Source organism: Rhinopithecus bieti, unplaced genomic scaffold (assembly GCF_001698545.2).
Source record: "Rhinopithecus bieti isolate Rb0 unplaced genomic scaffold, ASM169854v2 scaffold_32955, whole genome shotgun sequence".
In the NCBI taxonomy this organism is placed as follows: Eukaryota; Metazoa; Chordata; class Mammalia; order Primates; family Cercopithecidae; genus Rhinopithecus; species Rhinopithecus bieti.
Window position 1 is genome coordinate 31,566 of NW_016814423.1, and position 23,912 is coordinate 55,477.

Consider the following 23,912-nt stretch of genomic DNA (forward strand, 5'->3'; position numbering starts at 1 on the left):
TTTTTTTTTTTTTTTTTTTTGTATTTTAGTAGAGATGGGGTTTCACTGTGTTAGCCAGGATGGTCTCAATCTCCTGACCTCGTGATCTGCCTGTCTCAGCCTCCCAAAGTGCTGGGATTACAAGTGTGAGCCACCGCGCCCAGCTATGGATGAGGTTTTGGGTTGTATTAGCAATACTTGATGACTTGTGGACCACAGCGTTTGCTATGTCTGTTTGAAACAATGGCTTACTTGGAGGGTTTGGACTACCAGATTGCAAACCAATGAAAGCACCCAAATCAATAGTAATAAAACCAATTGTCAACATAATAGTGTGCAGCTACACATGACACTTTGGTTATCTAATGATGATTATTTTTCTAGCATATATTATTACCAGGGTAGGAATATGCAAACCTACCCTCAAAGGCTGAGAGAGCTGAAAGACCAAAGAAAGAGGCTGACAAATCCAGTTTCTTAGAAAGAAATATTTAATATGAACAGAAGCTATGTTTCAGGCGGCCACTAGAGGGTGAATCCTTGCACTCGCCCTCTGGAAAGTATTCTTTATACTGCAAGCCTTCTTTGGGTACAACATACGCAGCTGGTTATGTCTGAGACCCTTTAGTGAAACTAGTGACTATTGGGGAAGTTAGATAAGCATCTTTATGAAGGGTTAGCTATGCTGCAGGGATTGTTCCGTTAGGAGGGGTTAGCTATGTTGCAGGCATTGTTTCTTTATGAGGGGTTAGTTATGCTGCAGGCATTGTTTCTTTATGAAAAATTAGCTATGCTGTAGCCATTGTTTCCATATGAGGAATTAGCTGTGCTGCAGGCATTGTTTCTTTATGAGGGGTTAGCTATGCTGCAGGCATTGTTTCTATATGAGGCGTTAGCTATGTTGCAGGCGTAGTTTATGAGGGGTTAGCTATGCTGCAGGGATTGTTTCTATATGAGGAATTAGCTGTGCTGCAGGCATTGTTTCTTTATGAGGCGTTAGCTATGTTGCAGGCATTGTTTCTATATGAGGTGTTAACTATGTTGCAGGCATAGTTTCTTTATGAGGGGTTAGCTATGCTGCAGCGATTGTTTCTATATGAGGAATTACCTATGCTGCAGGCATTCTTTCTTTATGAGGGGGTAGCTATGTTGCAGGTGTAGTTTCTTTATGAGGCATTAGCTATGCTGCAGGGATTGTTTCTATATGAGGAATTAGCTGTGCTGCAGGCATTGTTTCTTTATGAGGGGGTAGCTGTGCTGCAGGCATTGTTTCTATATGAGGGGTTAGCTATGTTGCAGGTGTAGTTTCTTTATGAGGTATTAGCTATGCTGCAGGGATTGTTTCTATATGAGGAATTAGCTGTGCTGCAGGCATTGTTTCTTTATGAGTTGTTAACTATGCTGCAGGCATTGTTTCTTTAGGAGGGGTTAGCTATGCTGCAGGCATTGTTTCTTGACCTCGCTGCTGGAATGCCTTGGTATGCCTGAGTGAAACATCAGTCCTTACAGCAGTTTTGCTGCAAGATGGCATTACTCTTGCCATGCAACAGGCTGTTTTCCTACAATAATTTTGGAATATAGTGTTTATTCTCTTAATATCTGAATGTGAGTTTAAGTTACTAAGTGGAGTTTTCTATCTTTCATTCTGCCATTTTTGGGACCGGCTTTTGGACAGTAATTTTAATTTCTGAGTGTAATCAGAGGATGAGCTCAGATAAATTATCCATCCCTCATAAAATGAATATTGAGGAAGATTTGGGGGAGTAAGTTTAGGTTCAAGTGAGTTCTATATCAGATGAACAGGTGCCTGACCTGTGAAACAATCTGATTAGCAAAAATACCTAAGAGAGTGGTATTCTCAGTCTGGGATCACTTGGAATCTGCCTTTAAATATAGACAATGGTGATGGAAACATTTTTTAAACTTGCTATAAGCCAGTTCCACTTCTTTAACTTAAGAGAGAGTAAGGTCTGGGGCAAGATAGAGGCCACTTAGGAATTCATTTAGTATTTTGTAACTTAAGTAGGAGTTATTTGAAGAGCCCACAAGACTTCCCAATTAATCCAGCTTCCTGGGGCCTCCTGGGAAAACATAATTTCATTGAATGTTGTCTCTATGAGCCCACCGTTGTTTTTGAGAGTAAAATGTGTACCTTGGAGCTATAGACTGAGTATCTGTGTCCTTCCAAAATTCATGTGTTGAATTCCTAACCCCAAATGTGATGGTATTGGGAGGTGGGATCTTTAATAGGTGATTAGGCCATGAGAGCAGAGCCATCACAAATGGAATTAATGTGCTTATAGAAGAGTCCCCAGAGAGCAAGCCTGACCCTTCTGCCGTATGAGGACTCAATAATATAGTACCACCTATGTATGGGAAAATTAACCCTCACTGGACACAAATTTGCGACACCCTGGCCAGGCGTTGTGGCTCACACCTATAATTCCAGCACTTTTGGAGGCCAAAGTGGGAGGATCATATGAGGCCAAGAGTTCAAGATCAGCCTGGTCAACAGAGCAAGACTCTATCTCTACAAAAAATTTTAAAATAATTAAAAAATTTAGTCAGGCATGGCAGCACACACCTGTAGTTCCAGATATTTGGGAGCCTGAGGCAGGAGGAAGAGCTGAGCCCCAGGGTTCAAGACTGCAGTGAGCTATGATTGCACCATTGCACCCTAGTCTAGGCAACAGAGCAAGACTCTGTCTAGAAGAAGAAGAAGAAGAAGAAGGAGAAGGAGAAGGAGTCATCCTCCTTTTAGGGAGAGAACAAGGGCATGGTCAAGTGACCATTTGATAAGGAGACTGATAAGGATTGGGCATGTAGCACAAGCCAGGTGCTCTTTCTCAAAACAAGGAAAGAAGAACCAGGAAGGAATTTTGGAGATTATGGAATCCGTCTCTCTCTTCACAGGCTTATGCAAGCACCTGGAGGGAAGAATGATTTCAAAGCTCTGCTCCCTGAACTTGAGCACAATTGTCCTTGGCCACACCAGGTGTGGCTCCAGTGGGCCCAGGTGCAGCACAAGCCATGGTGGTCTCCCTCCACACAGCATAGATGGTAAACCTTGGCAGAGTCCATGTGGCACCATCTCCAAAGAGGCACAAAATGCATAAACCACGAGGGTATGGCTACCCCAACCCCTAGATTTTGAAGAATGAAGCCAGGCAGAGCCTCAGACTCAAGGCTCAAGCAGCGGGCTGCCATAAGGTTGGGGCCAACACAGAGTCGCCACTAGAGTTATGCCTAGCAAAGCCATGGGGCCCCTCCTCCAAAATTCGTATGTTGAAATACTAATTCCCAATATTAGAGTATTAGGAGGTAGAGTCTCTGGGAGGTGATTCGGCAGAACTCTCATGAATGGTATTAATGCCCTAATAAAACAGACTCCAGAGAGCTAGCTTACCCTTCTATCATATAAGGACACAACAGAAAGGCATCATGGATGTTACCAATAAATGGGCCCTCACCAGATATCAAATATACCGGCACCTAAATCTTGGACTCTCCAGCCCCTGGAACTGTGAGAAGTAAATATCTATTCTTTATAAAGTACTCAGTATTTACTATTTTGTTATGGCAGTCTATACCTCTGTTTCTGGAGAAAGCTGGATTTAGTTAAGATCTTTCCTGCAAAGATTGTGTGTGATGAGGAAGCTTTTGAGGTACCACACAATAGTTTGGAAGGGCTTATTGTATCCCTTTGGGGGTGAAGTCAAACTGAGGCTGAGAAGATTTTGAAATAGATACTGAACAATACATATTAGTCACTTCCATAATAGGAAAATATTTATTGGTTGTCGATTGAATAGAATCAGAAATGTAAATACATAGGGTGATGGGCCCCCCACCAGGTTACTTAAGGGTGTAGGTCCTCTGCTTGGCCCCTGAAGGCCAAGTGGTGAGCCAAGGCAATGGTTTCCAGCAGAGGACCAGGTGTTCCTGGGAACCCAAACATCCTGGAGTGTACAGGTAACCTACCAAGAAAAACTAGTCCATTGCATGCAGTAGGCAATGAGCCAAAAAATAGCTTAAAAGCAGCTTAGAAATGTGTAGCAGGGAAGGTCTCTGGAGTTTTCCTGTTGCTGCCCAGGAATATCCTGTATATAAGTCCTAAAAACCGCATGTGCTCGTCGAGCTGGACTTGTCCAAGTTACTATTTGATCACTTAGCTCCTTCCCAGGGTGTGGGGACATTCTTCTAAATATTCCTGTTTCTTTCTCATAACAAAATAATATTGGGTATTGAATATGGGAGCCTTAACAAATGGGACCACAGCATTTTAGCTGTAGTAGTCTACCATGAGGCAATCTTCATTCTTCCCAGGTTTAAGAATAGGCAAAATTGGGCTGTTAAATGGAGAAGCAATGGGAATTATCATTCCTTTACTAACTTTCTTTTATATAAGAGATTTTAATCCTTGAAAAGTCTTGTTTTTAATTATATTAAATCTTACAAACTATTTTAACTGGGGGCACGTGGGGTCCTGTTTAATCAATCCAATTTGTAAATGCCAAATAATTAAGTTTAATTGGTTATTCATTGTGTTGGAACATAATTTAGAACAATGGGTATTATGATTGGGAAATTTAGGAAAAGAAATAAAGTCAAACATATCTATTTTTCTCTATTTCGTAGTTAGCTACTCTCATAAGATGATCAGTGCGTCTTGTTTAAATCTGGCAGGATCCCCAAGTGTAACTCTAATTTGAGCTCCAGTATTAAAGCCATGAAGTTTTGTCAATTGCTATATTTAAGCCAATACTAAAGTTAATTCAGGAACTATGTTGTAGAGGTATGAAAGCCAATCAGTGCACTTTTATCTGTTGTATCAATTATTTTAGTACATTTTGGATTTCCAATTGGGTTACATTACAAAACTTCGTTTCATCATCATCACCACCATCATCAATGCATTATTTTAGGATTATCAGTAGTATTTCTTTCCCATATATAAATACTTTTTCTTTCTTTCTTTCTTTCTTTTTTTTTTTTTGTTATGGGCTTCTAGCCAAATAAAGACATAGTTTTTTTCCTATTTATGTCTGATAACTCATAGTACTGAACTTCTAGGTGGTTAGAGAAAAGGGGAGTGGGAGAAGAGTCCCAGTGGACCGCCACATGAGTATCTGTCTCCTGTTCCAAGGCTTCCTAGTTCACTTCAGAGATTGGCGTTTGTACCTTGAGATTCATAGTTGTCTGTCACTGGGACAGCACAAGTTAGTTCCTTTGTCCAAGGTATCAGTCTGTTAGGTTAATATGCAGATCCATTTACTAAAACCCAAACAAATGGTTAGAGGTCTTGCAATATTTAAGCAATGGGATAACTTTATTAGGTGTTCTGGTAGGGGTTTTAGACATTAGATATTTTTTCCTTGCCCCTTTGGGTTAAACACTGGGTTACTGGTCTCCAAGGGTGTGACCAATGGTAGTCCTCAGGGTCTGGGGAGCTTGAAGATTGCTGCTGCTAACAATGAAGTACACAGCAGCAACAATGATAGGTAGGCCACTGCCTCTATCAGAGCAATACTGATGAAATCCAAGCGTCATTTTTGTACATTGGGTGAGTACAATCAATACCTTCTTCCATAGGGATCAACTGAAACACACGGGAAAACTAGAGTTCTTCACGCAGATAATTGTCTTGGTCTGTTTTGTGCTGCTGAAACAGGTCAGGGTTGTTGGTCTCATTGTCTAAGGTGTTATCTGAGCTCATTGTCTCATGACTGAGAAAATTAATGAGTGTCAACACAAAAGGTGAGGTTGGAATGAAAGTTTAATGAGCAACAGAAGAAAGCCCTCTGCAGCAGACAGCGGGAAACCTAGTGGTGTTGTTTTTACAGTTGAATGCAAAAGCTTTTATAAGAAACTCCTGTCATCTCTGTAGCCCTTTGAGTCACTTCTCTTATCTGAAAAGCTGTCTGCACAACTCCCCCTCACCTATGTAGTCGTGGGTATGTCTTTAGACAAGCACAAAGCACCGCTTTTCTTGTTTGTGTAACTGTGGTTTGTGTGAGGTAAGCCCCATCCCTCCCTGTGTAAGTTCCCATGGAGCCCACCATGTAAATATCTGAAAAGGGGAGGAAACTTTTTCCTAGGGGCCTGCCAATTACACAAAGAACAAAAAAGGCTTTTATGCTGGACCTGCCCACTTATCAATGCAGGTGTGGCCTGAGTTTTCAGGATGCTCTGTTGTTGCCTGTAGCTGTAATTTTTCAGGCAGACTGCTTCTCTGAGGACCAGCCTCACCTGTTTGCTTAATTGATTTTTCCTTTTCTTCTCCCTCATTCCATGACCCTTCAGGGGTGGAGACCCTAACTGCTGTTAGGAAGATTGGGTGTTGATCTTTCTGGCTACTTCCTGCTGGAGAGGGGCGTTTGTGTGGAGAACAGCAGCTGGGATTCCTCCTGGGGCTGGTGTATGGGTTCTCAGGAGAAGGGCACATTTATGTATGGTTCCATTTGCATTGTCGTTTGGAGCTTGATAGCCTCTAGGTGAAAAGAAACAATTTAGGTTATTAGACGACATGTATTAAAATGAGAAAAGGAGGGGAAGGACAGCTTAAAAATCTCAAGATTGCTGAAAGGCCCTGATTACTCATTGCTATAGTTATGCTTGTTAAGATTCGGGTGAATGGGGCTTGGCTTTGGTTAGCTTCCTCTGTCTTATCCTTCCAAACAAAGAAACCTCTGGGTTGTGGGCACTCTATTTACTCTTATTACCTGGCAGTATTTGTAGGATAATTGCCCAGAGCTAGAACACTGTTCCAGATTTTTACGTTACCCATTCCTTTCTGTCTCCTCAGAGCTGCAGCCAGAGATTGCTGGTTGGTCCATAGGAATAAGCGGGGTTAGTTTTAAATGCAGGCAAAAACTTAAAAACAACTAGTGAGCATAGATGTTAATGAGAGATGTATGATAAGTTTTGAAACATAATTTCTCTCTCTCCGTTACTCATTTTTCTTTTTTTTTCTTTTTTTTTTTGAGACGGAGTCCTCGCTCTGTCAGCCCAGTCTGGGAGTGCAGTGCCGGGATCTCGGCTCACTCCAGCTCCGCCTCCCGGGTTTACGCCATTCTCCTGCCTCAGCCTACCCGATGTAGCTGGACTACAGGTGCCCACTCACCTTCGCCCGGCTAGTTTTTTTCTTTTTTTTTTTTTTTTTAGTAGAGACGGGGTTTTCACCGTTTTAAAGCCAGGAGGTCTCGATTTCCTGACCCGTGATCCGCCCGTCTCGGCCTCCCAAAGTGCTGGGATTACAGGCTTGAGCCACCATGCCCGGCCTCATTTTTGTTAAAAAACAAATCAAAATAGGACTGAGTTGTTTGCAAAATGGACTTTAGTCTTGTACTGGACTTGATTATTTGCGTCAAGTGCAGCAAGACCAATTCTTTTTACATACACCTTTTAGATTGGCTTTGATGGAACTCTGTTCTACAAGGAATCTCAGCTAGGATTTTCTGAAGCTGCAGCTGTGGGTGTGTGTCCTCAAATACCTGTGAGTTGGGTAAACTCCTCCTTTTTTGAGGTCCCAAGAGCATGTGTTTCCTGGGCCTGTCAGAAAGTGACATTCTTTACGCACTGCAGGTTAGGAACCAGGTATGGAGACTGTATAGACAAGCTATGAGGTCAGTTTTCCCAAGGGGCTTTTATTGGTTCTGCAAATGGAGCTTGACTCCTTAAAGAGAAACACACCGTTTCAGTCAAAGCCTTGGTGAAACAACCAGTTTTCCCCATTGTGTCTTGTTGCAAAAGAAAATGAATTTTTATTGGACTGATGCAAACAACTATATTGTTATAAGTCAAGAATACTCATAACCAGTTTCTGAATTCTAGAGGAACCAGGAAGAGAGAAACAAGCATGTTTCAAATTTTGTTCGCAGGAGTATACCTTACTTAATTGTTAAAAGCTGTAGCTAGTTCAAAAGCAAGTTCCCTCAACTCTGAAAAACAAAGTAAGGATCAGCAATGCTCCAATCAAAAGTCAAAAAGATTAGTTCAGTTTTCTATTACTTCAATCCGTTCAGTTAACTCTTGTTCTGCCTGATATTCATAAACGTTTCAGCTTTCCATGAATCCTGTGCATTTTTCTGTTGTCACAAACCTGCATTTGAGAGTACCTGTTAAAGTCCTACAGCTGATTATATACCAGCCTGTAAAGGGGATTAAAACAAGACAACAATTGTCTGTAAACAACAAAATGTCCAGGGTGGTTACAGTCAGAAACACAATTGACAAAGAAATTTGGTTACTGCTGTGGTTTACAATAGCTCAACATAATAATTTTAATTATAATTGATAGCATATGTTCAGACATTATAACCTTAGATATTCCATATGGTTTTGGAACATATTTTTTGTTTTTCATTTTTGTTTTTGAGACAAATTCTTGCTCTGTTGCCCAGGCTAGAGCGCAGTGGTGTGATCTCAGCTCACTGCAATCTCCGCCTCCTGGGTTCAAGTGATTTTCCTGCCTCAGCCTCCCAAGTAGCTGGGAATACAGGTGCCTGCCACCACGCCCAGCTAATTTTTGTATTTTTAGTAGAGACAGGGTTTTACCATCTTAACCAGGCTAGTCTCAAACTCCTGAGCTCATGATCCACCCACCTCGATCTTCCAAAGTGTTGGGATTACAGGCGTGAGCCACTGCACCCAGCCAGAACATATGCTAATATTGTGCACTGAAATATATAACCTGAGGATGATGAAATACCATTTTGGCAATCCTACATATCCAAACATGTCAAATAATCCTGTTTACCTCTCTTCTGGATGCTCCAGGGGCCCTCTGCAGCACTCAAAAGCTAGGGGTCAGGAAAGACAACTTTGAGATTGAAGTTTGATTTGCGGAAGCCTGTTGAATATATTAGAAGTTTAAAACAGTTGACGTTATTAAATACAATTTTAGATTACCATAAGTCATTTATTCTGACAAAATGATGACTCAAAAATTTGAAAAGGCAAAAACCTTTTATTAGCCTTTACTATCACATGAAAATCCTGTTCAAGACAGAGAAGGCCAAATTTCACCATTGCATTAGCCGACTGTTAGTATTAACCCCAATTTTTAGTGAAACCGTCTAGACAATTCTGTCTAATCTTAACAAGTTTCACCGTGAGGTGAGATTTTCACAAGCCTTTTATAACACTTCACAAGTTTTGCTAAAGAGCAGATTAGTGTCTTAAGATAGTCTTGTTGTGCTTTTATTTCAATGCTCAATTTACAAAAAATATACCCCTTTTGAATTTAGTCAATATGTTCACACAGTTTTCTTTGCAAGATTGTTACAATTTTTCCCCAATTTGCTGAAACCTTCACTTTACTTTATCTAAGACAATCCTTTATCCCTAGGCAAAATGTATACTTCCATGCCTTCTTTTTTTCTTTTTTCTTTTTTTTTTTTTTTTTGAGATAGAGTCTTGCTCTTTTGCTCAGGCTGGAGTGCAGTGACATGATCTCAGCTCACTGCAAGCTTCATCTCCCAGGTTCACGCCTGGGAGATCACAAGGTCAGGCGATCGAGACCGTCCTGGCCAACAGGGTGAAACCCTGTCTCTACTAAAAATAAAAATAAAAAAATTAGGTGGGTGTGGTGGCACGTGCCTGCAGTCCCAGCTACTTGGGAGGCTGAGGTAGGAGAATCATTTGAACCCGGGAAGTGAAGGTTGCATTGAGCTGAGATCATGCCGCTGCACTCAAGTCTGGTGACAGAGTGAGACTCTGTCTCAAATAAATAAATAAAATTAAAATACATAAATAAATACACTGATAGCTTGGATTCCACTTTCAATTATGCTGAACACTCTTTAAGAAAATCCTTTTTCATTGATCAGAACTTTATAGAGAATATAAAGTGATCCCTATCATTTCTTTTACCAGTTAGCACTACTGCCTGTTCACAATCATGTTCAGGTTCTCCAGTTTCCTCTGGGAGGAAAGTGGCTGGGTTCAGGCAAGGACAGGTTTTCAATGAACTGTAGATCCCTCTAGCAGCACAGCTTGATATTTGAGGAGGCGATTGTTAACCAGAGACTTTCCTTAGAGACAGCAGTCCTGCTGTGAGGGATGTAAACAGGTTATTTTCCCATGGTTAACTTGGTGGCCTCTGGAATCAGCAAAGCCACTGCTGCCACGGATCGGAGGCAGGCTGGCCGTCCTTTAGGTACCAACTCACTTAGGTAAATGATGGCTGCTGAGCTGGACCTCGAGCCTGAGTCAAAACTCCCAGGGCCATTCCCTTCCTTCCTGGCAGATAGAGACTGAATCCTTTCCCTATGGGAAGACTGAGGGCTGGTGGTTTAAGAAGACTGAGGGCTAGTGGTTTAAGTAAGGCTTGCTTTAGCTGGTTGAAGGCTTTCTGAGCCTCAGTTTCCCGGGTCGGAGGGTGAATTTTAACTGCCTAAATTTCTTCTATGAGGTGATATAAAGGGCAAGCTATTTTTACCATAACTGCTACCCATAGTCTGCAAAACCCTTTAATGCCCAAAATCCTCTTAGCATTTTATGAGTTTTGGAAAAGGGAAAGGAGGAAATGGGCTTAATCTTTTCCTCACCAGGTACTGTGGTCCCTTTTGATAAGACTAGACCTACATACTTTATTGAAGTCTGACAAAGCTGAGCTTTAGATTTTGAGATGCTATATCCTCTTTCAGCTAAGAAATTGAGGAGACCCTCAGTGCCTCCCTGACTTCCTTGGTTGGGGCACAGAGGAGAGTGTGATTTACATACTGCTAAGTTTCAACTTGAGGGTGAAAAAAATTAAATAGATTTTTGGACGGGGTCTGCTTCAGCAACTTCCTTCTGATATCAGGGGATACCTAATAAATCTGTTCCTTATTGAATTGGGAGACAGGGAGGTGTATTTCACTAAGTTCTCTCTCAGCCTTTCCATAAAGGCCATGAAATTTTCATCTGTTTTTTTATCTATCATGGATAACTTAGAGTAATTAAGAGGTTTGGCACTGGTTCTTTGCAAGCCTTTTTAATATACACATCAGAAAGTGTTTTCTTTTCCTTGCAACTATGGGATTACTAGACTCCAATTAGCGTTTTCAGGGGGGCACTGCCTCTCTTCCTATTGGGAATCAAGATGCTGTCTCTTTTTCACCCTCTTTCCCATTTTGACTGGGTTTCTTTTTTTGACTGGCTATAGGGGACATGCTATTTGTCTCTGAATTTTTCTGCTGAAGTTAGGGTTTGGTGTAGGAGTAACATAACATGTCCCCATGTAAGATCAAACACTTGAATTAGATTTTGAAAGCCTCTCTATATATCTACTGGGGTCATCGGAGAACTTGCCTAGGTCTCCCCTTTGTTTGTCTAAGTTTTCACAATGAGAAGGGAATTGAAGTCTAGTAGCACCGTGTCCACTGGACATTTTCTGCAGGGGCAACAGCAGAATTGGGGGTTGCTCAGAGTGAACTTCAGGGTCTGAGAGTTAAAGAAGATTCAAGCTGTACTCGAGGGAAGTGCAGGGTTGAAAACAGGTTGTTGCCCATCTAAAAAAAGAGTAGGAGACAAGGTATCCCTAAGCTTCCTTTTTTTGGAGTGATCCAGGATAGAGAGAAAGATGAAAGGGCATCCCCCTTCACTTCTTTCCTCCTATCCTCTGGGTCCCAGTGACCATCATAGGTGCTGCCAATGGATATAAGCATGGTTTTCACCCATGGATCCAGAAGACCTATTTGGCGGGAATAGTCACACTTAACTGTTGATAGCCCTAGTCTTCCTCTGGTGCTTCCCCTTTAACTTCCTAATCTTGCATAACCAGTATGGCCACTAGGTCACCCATGTAAGGGGAGACAAATTGTATGGGTCCTGGGAAAAACTGTGTAATAGTTGTTGCTGGGAAAGGCCCCCTAAAGAAGGGAGGGTTCTGGCTGTACCTCCATATTCCACTATTATGGCCCAGACTAAAGTATTCATTCCTAGAGAATAGGCCCGACTGACTTCCAAACACAAAACCCTTCTTTGTTTAAATGCCAGTGTAGTTGGATGCAGAACAGGTATCTCAAAAGAACATAAGGATTAAATGGCTGTCATCCCCTTGATGGGGACAGCACTGAGGATAGAATTTGTCTCTCATGGATAGCTTCCTCCAGATATTGAAGGAGGAGTTTTTCTGTCTACAAATGGGACATGGAGCCTGGTATCCAGTAGAGGGAATAGCAGGGAAATGAATTGGGCAACTAAATGTTTTGGACAAAGGGGCCAATAGAGCCCCATTGGAGAAAAAGCTCCCATTCCAATAGGTGGCGTGGCAGAGATTGGAACACCAAGTAGTCGTCTCCAAATGCTCTCCAGACAAAGGTTAGAGAGGGAAGTTTGAGGAGTGATAGGCCATCCCTTCACCGTGCCCCCAGTAAGAAAACATTAGTCCATCTCATAGAGAGGCTGTGTAGTTCTTCTGGACGGTGCTGGCTTCTCATATGGAAAATGAAACAGCTTAAATGGATGGTTGGGGGATAGTCACTCGGGGAGAAATAACCCCCCATCCAACACCAGTGAGTGCTATTATTGGGAAATAAATAGGTCTCAGAAACCCCCAATTTCAAGAAAATCACAGAGACAGCAAGGTTTTAAATTACATTATTGATTACTCAGGCACTGCCTGACTTTATCCAGTAAGATTATATCCCCAGGTTGTAGAAGCACCCACAACATTGCATACAAAGAAGGGATAGGAGATATAATAGTCATGAACAGAACGGAAGAAAATGTGATACAAAAGTCTGGAGGTCCTGTTGTCAACACTCAATGGGCAGTCAGGAAGTGGAGTTAGTCCAAGGGTCTTCAGCTAACACCAAGGTGCAGCTTCAGCCAGAAACCTTCAGTTGCCCCAGGACCTCCTTCCAGCCCCACACAATGGCCAGGCCCTGTGTGAGAGGAAACTGGATTGGAACAGAGCCAACATTCCCAACACTCAAGGGCAACTGGGGGATTGACAAAGTCCTCTCCAGCAAGTCTGTCCCCTGAATTCTAAGGCTGGCAGCCACACTAATTATATCTAAATGGATGACAGGGGCCCAGTGCTTTTTTCACTCTTGAGAGGAAAAAAAAACAGAGGGCGAGAAACTTTGGAAATAAAACTACAGTTAAGGTTTTGCTCCTACTCACCCTTTTGATGGATCCCGGATGAGCCCCCACTAATGAAACAGATCAGGGTCACTGACCTTATTGTCTAAAGTGTTGTCCAAGCTCATTGTCTTATATCCAAGAAAATTAAGAAGCATGATTACAAAAGATGAGGCTGGGGTGAAAGAAGAAAGCTCTTCAAAGCAGAGATGGGGCGCCAGAGTGAGTTGCCACTTTTACAGTGAATTCAAAGCTTTTATAAGAAACTCCTCTCATCTCTGTAGCTATTTGAGTATCTTCTCTTATCTGAAAAGCTGTCTGCACAACTCCCCTGTGCAGGACCCTGCCTGCTTCTTTGCGCAGGTGCAGCCTGAATTTTCCCTAGGCTGCTGAATTTTTGCCTGTAGCTGTACTTTTTCAGGCAGGCTGCTTCTCCCAGGACCACCCTTAGCTATTCACTGAACTGATTTTTCCTCTTCTTCTCCCTCACTGTTGTAACAGAATATCAGAGATGGGTAACTTATAATGAAAATAAATGTATTTCTTATAGTTCTGGAGCTAGTAAGTCCAATATTGAGGGGCCAGCATTTGGTGACCTTCTTGCTACATAACATGACAGAAAGGATCACATGGACAAAAGAATGAGGAAGAGATCAAAGTCACAGACTCAAGCTCTTTATAATTTGCATTGATCTATTCATGATGGTGGATAGCTCATGACATAAAAACCTTCCAACACATGCGGTGGGGAACACATTCAAACCATAACATTTTGTCCCTGGTCTCCCAAATCCATGTCCTTTTCACATATATAATATATTCCTTCCACCCAATAACCCCCAAATCTTAATTTATTCCAGCATTAACTCAAAAGTCTGAAGTCCAAAGTCTCATCTGAATAAGATATGGGTGAGACTTAAGACACAATACACCCTGAAGCAAATTCTCCTCTAGCTATTGGCTTGGGAAATCAAAACAAGATAAGTGCTTCCAAAATACAATTATGGGATAGGCATGGGCTATACATGTCTGTTCCAAAAGAGAGAAATGGGGAAAAAGAAAATAACAGACACTAAGCAAGTCCAAAACCCAACAAGAAAGATAACATTAAATGTGAAAACTTCAAAATAATATTTTAGTCCATGGGCTGCCTTCTGTACACTCTGGGGTAGGCTGGGCCTGCAATGTCTTGAGCAACTTCAGCCCCATGGCTTTACTGGGCTCAACCAATGCTTCAGCTACCTGAGGTTAAAGTCTCGTTCTGTTACAGACTACAAACTGTTAGGCTCCCCATGTAATGGAAGTTAACACAAGGCCAATCAGATTTCCCAGACAAGGCTTTAATTGTGGGGCTTGAGCTCAAGCGCAAGAAAGAGAGCAGAGGCACAAGGACCTTCTGGCTGGCCCCTTCAATAAAGCGAGCAGGAATTTTTTATCAGGCAAAGCATAGGCATTGAAATCAGGAGTGGGTTTGCAGTGGCCATTTCTTCCCCTTGTATACAAGGTTGAACAAAACATGTGAGGGGTGGGGTATGTAGGTCAGCATATCTGGTTGTGATGGCTATCTTAGGTAATGGTCCACTTGGTGGTCTGGATGGTGGCAACAAGGCTATAAATCAGTTGTTCAGCATTCTTTCCTGAGGTAGGACACTCCACAATCTTGGTTATTTCCTAAGGCATGTTCCTGGAATTCTTTGAGCAAAAGGACTATTAGTGGGTATGGCATCAGTGAGGGAGTGGTGTGGGTTTTGTGATCAGTGGGAATGCATGAAAGAATGCCCTAGTGGGGCTGAGTTGAAGCCAGTTCCCATCCCTACTCTGTTTCAACCCTCCCTGAGAAATTTTATCCTGCTTATTTTTGAAGACAAAGGGCTGAAGGTCTCCTCTTCTGAGTCCGCTTCCCGCTAGTCAGGGACATCATCCCTGCCTAATTTTTGAGGTCATAAAAAATCCCTTGCTGACTAATTTAATGTGTTATAGGGGCTTAGCTTCTCCCCGTAGGGTACTAGGGGTTGAAATCCTTGCACCACCATCAGCTTGACGTGGACTGCTGAGACCTAGAAGACATAAGCTTTAACAGTCTGCACGTCTGTTGAATATGACAAATAATTATTTTAAAAATCAAATAGCACCCAATGATCACTAATAAAATGTTTAAGCCTAGTTTAACAATGCTTATAAAAATAGATCAGATGTCATTTAGAATCTAAGTGAAAAGGCTGGAAAACCAGTCTCTTGTTGTCTGAAATATAAGGCAAACAGATTTTTAGTAGAGGTATTTCTATAGAAACAGAAGAAAAACAAATGTTAATGGTGGGCATAAGGTATCCAGATGTTAGACTCAATGCATTTTTAGTTACAGAGGAGGAAATCAGTGGCATTCTGGCACATTATTCTCATCTATACTAGAAGGAATAAACTTCAGGTTGTAGGGTCTTAGAAAAAAGGTAATAGCAATTCTATTGAGTTTAAGTCAGAAAACTGGAAGGTGGAGAGAAAGGAAACCAATAAACAACAGACAAGGCTGGAATCTAATAACAGGTGTCTCATAAATTATTATTGTAGCATAATTTTATCTCTCTAGTCTCTCATTTTATCAAAGACAAATCATGATAGGACCGATTTGTTTGCAAAATAAATTTCAGTGTTATTATGTATGGCCTTATTATGTGCATAAAGACTGGCAATAATAATTATTTTCCTTATGGGTTCTCTTCTTAATTGGCTTTGCTAGAACTTTGTTCCATAAGGAATCTCAGATAAGACTTTTTAAGGTCATGAGGTCAGCCACAGATTTATCTGTGCCTGCAAATACTTGTATAAATTGGGGAAATTCTTCTCCTCTCAATGCCTCAAGATAACCTGAGGCTCTTGGACTTGTTAGAAAGTGACATTCTTTACTTACCAAAAGTCAGAAACCCTCTACAGGACCACATAGGCAAGGTATGAGGCCAGTTTTGCAAAGGGACTTTTATTGGCTTTATGAATCAATCACACGTTTTAAAAAGTAGTTTGAAAGCCGGCTACTCCAGTCACAAAACCTTGGTAAAATAAACAGTGCTTTGAATTGTTTCCTGTTACCAAAAAACACAGATTCTTATTGCACTGATACAAGTAACCATATTCCCATAAGTTAAGAATACTCATAAATTTGGGAGAAATCAGGTGGAGAGAAAGGAATATGCTCTAAATTTTGTTCACAGGAGTATACTTCACTCAACTGTTACAACATATAAATACTTCAAAAAGCTGTTTATTTGTTCTGGAAAACAAAATAAAAAATACAAGCTGCATTTCAGGAGAAAAGTGATAAAAATTAATTTTCTATTAGTTTAGTCCATGCAATTAATTCCTGTTCTGCTTAATGTTTATGAATACATTAGCTGTCCCAGAGAGTATTGGAAGTTGTTTTCTCTAATCTAATGGTTCGATTTCCAAAGTTAGCAGAAATCTGCATTGAAAAGTGCCCATCATAGTCCTATAGCTGATTATAAAACTGCCTTTTGAAAAGGATCAAAGTAAAACAACAACTGTGCATGACGAGAGTCTCAGAAAAGCCATGGTTAATAATGCAACTGATAAGGAAATTTGATTATTTTGTGGCATCCAAAATTTAACATAATCATAATTAGTTCTGGTAACATATGGAGACATTCAAAATTATCAGGCTTGCACAATTCTGGAACACATATATATAAATAAAAACACATGGATACACATATATCACCCCCTCCAAAAAAAAGCCAAACTCCACTTTATACCTGATGATGCTTTTTGTATGATTTTAACATGCCAAATAAGCCACATGTGTCTTTGGACTTCAGGAGACCTAATATCTAAAAGGTTAACAACGTTGAAAGGGCTATATTTACAATATTATTTTGGATAATACAATATTATCTTGTCAAATATTAAAACACTTAATATTGGCTGCTCTGCCTAAGGAGTAACCATTCTTTATTCCTCTACTTTCTTAATAAACTTGCTTTCATTTCACTTTATGGACTCACCCTGAATTATTTCTTGCAAAAAATCCAAGAACCGTCTCTTGGGGTCTGGACTGGGACTCCTTTTCCAGTAACATCTTTCTGGCAAATCCTGAAGGGACTATACTGAAGAGACCCCTGACCCAAAGGAAAAGCATCTGCACACAACACCAGTTGGCCAACTTTGGGTAAGTGGGGTGCATTTACACGGGTAAAGGATGGGATAGAGTTAGACACCCAACTTAGGGGAGTTAGAGTCTCTCGTAGGACAGATGGGGTTAAAGGCCCATCTTGATAAAAGGCAAGGACGCTTTACCGAACCCGGGATCAAGGCCTAACTTAGGAAGGTTAGAGTCCTTCCTAGGATTTAGGGAGTTGGAGGCCCCTCTCAGTAAAGTCCCGCTTGGCTAAGAACAGGTTTGGCACTACAGGATGTTAACTGCTATTCTCTCTTGTATTCTTTGCTGACGGCTATGGGTGACAGGATTAGGCATGTACAGGACTGTGGGACATGGGGTGCTTTTTCCACCCTAAAGGGGAAAGTTGAGAGCTGATGGGACGGCTGGAAAAGATTCCTTTGTTACCAACAAGCGGCCACCTGAGCTTTTGAATCAGTGTTGCTGCAATGGGGAGGGGTCTTTCTCTGGCCTCCTGAGCTCTTCGCCTTCCCCACCCCACCACAGGCAATGTTTTCTCCTTTCCCTTTCCTTTCTTTCTTTGTGTAAACTAGTTGAATGAATAGTAAAATCACTGTTCATATCCTCTGTAAAGTTTTGATTCATCAGAAAAGAGATTTTGAGGCTAGTCTTCAGCTGTAGCACATCTGTTGTACTTTGTGGCATACATTTGGCTTTCTGTCAGAAAGCGGAGTTCCTTGGGATAGAAGATGGGCTTGGGATCCCATAAGCCCGCTCTTCAAGATGGCCCAGCAAACTGATCAGTTACGTCCTTGGGACCTTGACCTTGTAACCGCGTGGTGGTACTTTCTCTTAGTCTCCACCTTCCAGGGGTCAGAAATGATAGGATTCATGTCATATCTGTAAAAATTATCTTAAGCATTTAAAAACTTTTGCAAGCTGAAAATTGGCTGCTCTAGACTCCTTCTGGGAAGAGCAAGGAAACCAACCCAATGCTGTAGCTCAGCAGCTAAAGCTTTGCCATTTTACAATGGTGACCTGGGTTCACTTCCCAGCTTAAATAATAAATCCTTCCTGCTGGTTTGATATCTGCATGACCCGTACCATTTGTTGATTATCTTCCCCTCCATGAACCATCTTGAATTTTCCTTTCTCTGAGCCAGAAATATTTGCTATGTGGCCTAAATTCAGGTAATAAGAGATTTAAAAGGATTTTTAAAAGAGTGCTATAGTTAAAAGTCAGCTTAATTAAAAGTGAATATTCAAGCTCTAACAGCTTGGGACTCATTGGGAAAAACAGAGGAGGCACCAAAGACCGTTTTGGGAAAATCCTCTGTTTTCCTCACGAAACCCCAGGAATTGGAAGTGGATAGATCCTTCTCAAAATCTAAGGCTCTGTTCTGTTTTGCATTGCATTATCTTATGGTTTTGACTTTTGGGGGTATCAGAAATTACTTCACATTATGAGAGAGATTTGGTGTGTAATAAATAGGTAGGGAATATACTTTTAGGGATGGCTAATGTCAGTTATCGGTAGATACTCATCTCTTTGCATGTTTGGATCAGAGAAGCATGCTCTTGGCCACCTGGAAAGCATGAGAATATCCCCACCTCCCACTGAGAGATAAGACTTCTTATGGGCTGATTCCCTCCTTTGGGGTTCCATGATCTGATATAAAAATCAAACCCTTAATTTTTGGGAATCTCGTTTTTGCCTTCCAGTTGTGCCTGTTTATTAGGCCATAAAAGCTGCCTACTTTCCTGGCCCTATTCCTCCAAGGGCTCCATCCTGAAGCCAGTAATCTAATTAAGAAACTGGCTGTATTAACCTGTTTTCATGCTGCTGATAAAGAAATACCTGCGACTGGGAAGAAAAAGAGTTTTAATTGGACTTACAGTTCCACATGGCTGGGGAGGCCTCAGGATCATGGCAGGAGGCAAAAGGCACTTATATGGTGGCAGCAAGAGAAAAATGAGGAAAAAGCAAAAGCAGAAACCCCTGATACACCCATCAGATCTGGTGAGACTTAATCCATCATCACAAAAATAGCACGGGAAAGACTGGCCCCCATGATTCAATCACCTCCCACTGGGTCTCTTCCACAACATATGGGAATTCTGGGAGATGCAATTCAAGTTGAGATTTGGGTGGGGACACAACCAAACCATATCACTGGCAAATGAAAAATCTTTCAAGTACTGTGTCTTTTGTCTGTCTGTGTATTTATATGTGTTGTATATCTGATGTCTATATATGAGAGAACTTTGATTAATTGGCTTAAAAATAATGAGAGCTTAAATCAAATATTTTTTCAGAAAAGTAAAAGCTGTAATGTCTTTTAGGTCATGTGACTTTAGTAATCTTTGGGAAATTAAAACAGCTTTAAAGATTATTGGTAAAATAAAGGCATTTTGTCTAAATTAGGGAGGTACTAAATGCTGTAAAAGTCATAAATTGCTTGACTTTTGAAAATTATTCAATTTACCTATCTAGGAGCCATTAGATTCTAGATAAGGCCTAGGGACCTGTGGAGTTAGCTATGCCCCATAGCTATGAAAAGAAGGTTAATAAAGAAAAGATATTTTATACAAGAAATGATCTTGTATGGCAAATTCTTGATTTAAAGTAAAATGATTCATTGTTTAAAAAGAGGGATGTTTAGGACAAGTCAGAAAGTCCAAGCATGTCTTTGTAAGTCATGAAAGGATTCGTGAAAGGAAATTTATGCAAGAAATGTACAATGTAAATGTTATTAGGCCTCTTAGATGTTCCATAAAATGCCACTATGACTCGTAACTGTACAACTTGCCTGCTTTACAGCAAGGTAGAGCCTGAGGACATGTGGAGTTAACTCTCTAGCTATTTCGGAAAGAGTCAGTTATCTGCACTTCTTTCTGATGTCCTAGGCTCCACACCTAGTACATAATTAACATTGCTTACTTCTCAGGTTTTTCACCAAAAACAAAAGTTTCTAAGAGTTAACATTGTAACATGTAATTGAGACTACTGGAGGAACAGTTTTATACGCAAGGTGTGTAAGGAAAGTGAAATGTGTTTTTGGTAAAAGATTATAAGAAGGCATGGGAATTTGGATTTATTTTGCCCAGTTTAAAGGGTTAAAAGATTGTTTTAAGTGAGATAGAAAAAATCTAAAGGTTTGAACAAGTTGTGAAAGGTTTATAAAAAATTAATTGTAAAATAACTTCTGTGTGTGAACATATTGACTAATGTTAAAGATGTATTATTCAGTTTTTCTGTAAATTGAACATTAAAATAAAAGCACAATAGGTTTTTCTTAGAGCACTGATCTGCTCTTTAACAAAACTTGTAAGGGATTATAAAAGGTTTATGAAAATCTTACCTTATGGTCAAACTAAGATTGGATAGATTTGTCTATAAGTTTTAATAAGAATTGGGATTGAAATTAATATTACACTAATACAATGGTGAAATTTGTCTTGGTATAAAAATCATACAGGAAACATTGTCAAATATGAAATAGTGTTTGGCTTTCTTTGGGCTGTATTTGTGTAAATATGTTATTGGTATGTGTTCTAAAATTATGGGAAACTCATATAATTGTGATATAACTTAGTGTATGTTATTAATAGTTGTAATTGTTATGCAAAGTTGTTGTATGCCACAGAAGTAACCTACATTTCCTTATCAATTGTGGCTTTAATACCGGCTGTCCTAATTAAGACTTTTTGTCATTCAGATAATTTTTACCTTGTTTTGATCCTCTTTAAAAGCTGGGTTTATAATCAGCTACAGGACTTTCACAGGTGTTCTTAAATGCAGGTTTCTAATAACTTTGGAGACTGTGACATTGGAGTCGAGGAAAAACTTTCAAGACTTATGGAGAGCTGAAATGTTTGTGAATATCAAACAGGACAGGAGTTAACTACATGGACTGAACTAATAGAAGACTAAAGTAATCTTTTTTACTTTTTCGCTTAAAATGTGGCTTATTCTTTGCTTTATTTTTCAGAGTCAAGAAAACTTTACTTTTGAGCCATTGAAAGCTTTCAACAATTGACTAAATTATACTCCTGTGAACAAAAATTGGAGCATATTTGTTTCTCTCTACCTGATTTCCCCAGAATTTGGAGAGTATTTGTGAGTATTTTTAACTTATAGTTAAGGAAATATAGTTATTTTCATAGGTATAATAAGAATTTTTTTTGGCCACAGGATGCAATTGGAAAACTTGGTTATTTTACCAAGGCTTTGACTGGAATGGCATGCTTTCCTTTAAGAAATCAAACTTGGCCAGGCGTGGTGGTTCATGCCTATAATCCCAGCACTTTGGGAGGCCAGGGTGGGTGGATCACGAGGTCAGGAGATTCAGACCATCTGGCTAACACGGTGAAACTCCGTCTCTACTAAAATTACAAAAAAAATTAACCATGTGTGGTGGCAGGCGCCTGTAGTCCCAGCTACTCAGGAGGCTGAGGCAGCAGAATGGTGTGAACCTGGGAAGCAGAGCTTGCAGTGAGCCGAGATCACACCACTGCACTCCAGCCTGGGTGACACAGTGAGACTCTGATTGAAAGAAAAATCAAACTTGATTTATAGAGCCAATAAAAGCTCTTTGGGAAAATGACTCATACCTTGTCTACGCAATTCCTGTTCAGGGTTCCTGACCTGTGGTAAGTAAAGAGTGTCACTTTCCGACAGGCCAAGGAGGCCCAGGTTATCTTGGGAACTCAAAAGGAGAGGAATTTACTCAACTCACAGAGATTTTATGGAACAAACCTATGGCTGGGCTTGGCTTTGAAAAGGTCTTATCTGGATAGTTCCATCAAAGCCAATTTAAAAAGCTTATATGTAAAATAATTATTCTTGCTGCACTTCATACAAAAAATCAGGCCAAGTATAATAAAGTAAATCAGTCTTACCATGATTTGTCTTTAGTAAAAGTGGGGTACTGGAGAGAGGAAAAAAATAATGTTTCAAAAACTAGGGTACACCTGTTATTAGATTCTAGTCTCATCAGTTGTTTTAAGACTTTTCTGCAATTTAGGCTGACTGCTTGTTCCTGTAAATCAACCTGTGATCTCCGACTATAGCTCAGAAGAAACAAGAGTGATGAGTAATGTAAAAAAAAGAAAGAAAGAAAATTGAATCAACATTCCAATTCTGGGCAAACATTGGAATCAGCTGATGACCCCATGTCAGCTGGGTTCCAACCCCATGTCTGCTTGGTTCCAACCCCATGTCTGCTTGGTTCCAACCCCATGTCTGCTTGGTTCCAACGGTTGCTGAGTTCATGGAAAACCCTATTTCGTTTACTTGGGAAATTTTTACTTATTTTCCTTTACTATTGTGAAATATATTGCGTTTGTACTCTGTGTAGAAATGCAGGACAAGCTTACCGAATGTTTTCTTAAACTGAACAATTATTAATCTTCCAGTTATCACCTATTGTCAGAACTCAGATTTATGAAGGTCCCTCACCATACTGATGCTTTCTGACCGAGCTCCTTTCTATCCCAAATACAAGAGACCCTAACAGTTAGTCAGAAATATCATCACCCCTATTCAGCCTGAAGAAGTTACAGAAGATGAATCTTTGTCCATCTATCATCCCCAGGATTAAGGGTTCTCTTAAAAAAGGGAGGGAGGAAATATTAGAGGCCTTTGAACTGGAGTGCCCCTATCTTGATAAGGAACTGGGTAAAATAAGGCTAGACCTCTTGGGCTGTGTTCTCAGTAAGTTTGGCATTCTAAAATCACAGGATGAGATAGAAGGTTGGCAGAAGACACAGGTCATAAAGACCTTGCGGAGAAAACAGGCTGCAGTAAAGAAGCCAGCTAAAACCCACCAAAACCAAGATGGTGATGACAGTCTGACCCCCGGTTGTCCTCACTGCTCTGATGTGTTAGTTATAACGCATTAGCATGCTAAGAGACACTCCCACCAGTGCCGAAACAGTTTACAGATGCCATAGCAATGTCAGGAAGTTGCCCTATATGATCTAAAAGGGGAGGAGCCGGGCGGGGTGGCTCAAGCCTGTAATCCCAGCACTTTGGGAGGCCGAGAAGGGCGGATCACGAGGTCAGGAGATCGAGACCATCCTGGCTAACACGGTGAAACCCCGTCTCTACTAAAATACAAAAAACTAGCCGGGCGAGGTGGCGGCGCCTGTAGTCCCAGCTACTCGGGAGGCTGAGGCAGGAGAATGGCGTAAACCCGGGAGGTGGAGCTTGCAGTGAGCTGAGATCCGGCCACTGCACTCCAGCCTGGGCTACAGAGCGAGGCTCCGTCTCAAACAAAATAAATAAATAAATAAATAAATAAATAAATAAATAAATAAAAGGGGAGGAACCCTCAGTTCCAGGAATCACCTGCCCATTTCCCAGAAAACTCATGAATAATATACCCTTTATTTAGCATATAATCAAGAAATAACTGAGACCAGCCTGGAAAACATGATGAAACCCCGTCTCTGCCAAAAAAATACAAAAACTAACTGTATGTGGTGGCCGGCACCTGTGATCCCAGCTACTTGGAAGGTTGAGGCAGGAGAATCACTTGAACATGGAAGGTGGAGGTTGCAGTGAGCCAAGATCATACCACTGCACTCCAGCCTGGGTAACAAGAGCAAAACTCCATCCTGAAAAAAGAAATAACCATGAAAATGGCAGGCTGCTGTTTTACCTATAGAATATTCATTCTCTATTCCTTTACTTTCTTAATAAACTTGCTTTCACTTTTTTTTTTTTTTTTTTTTT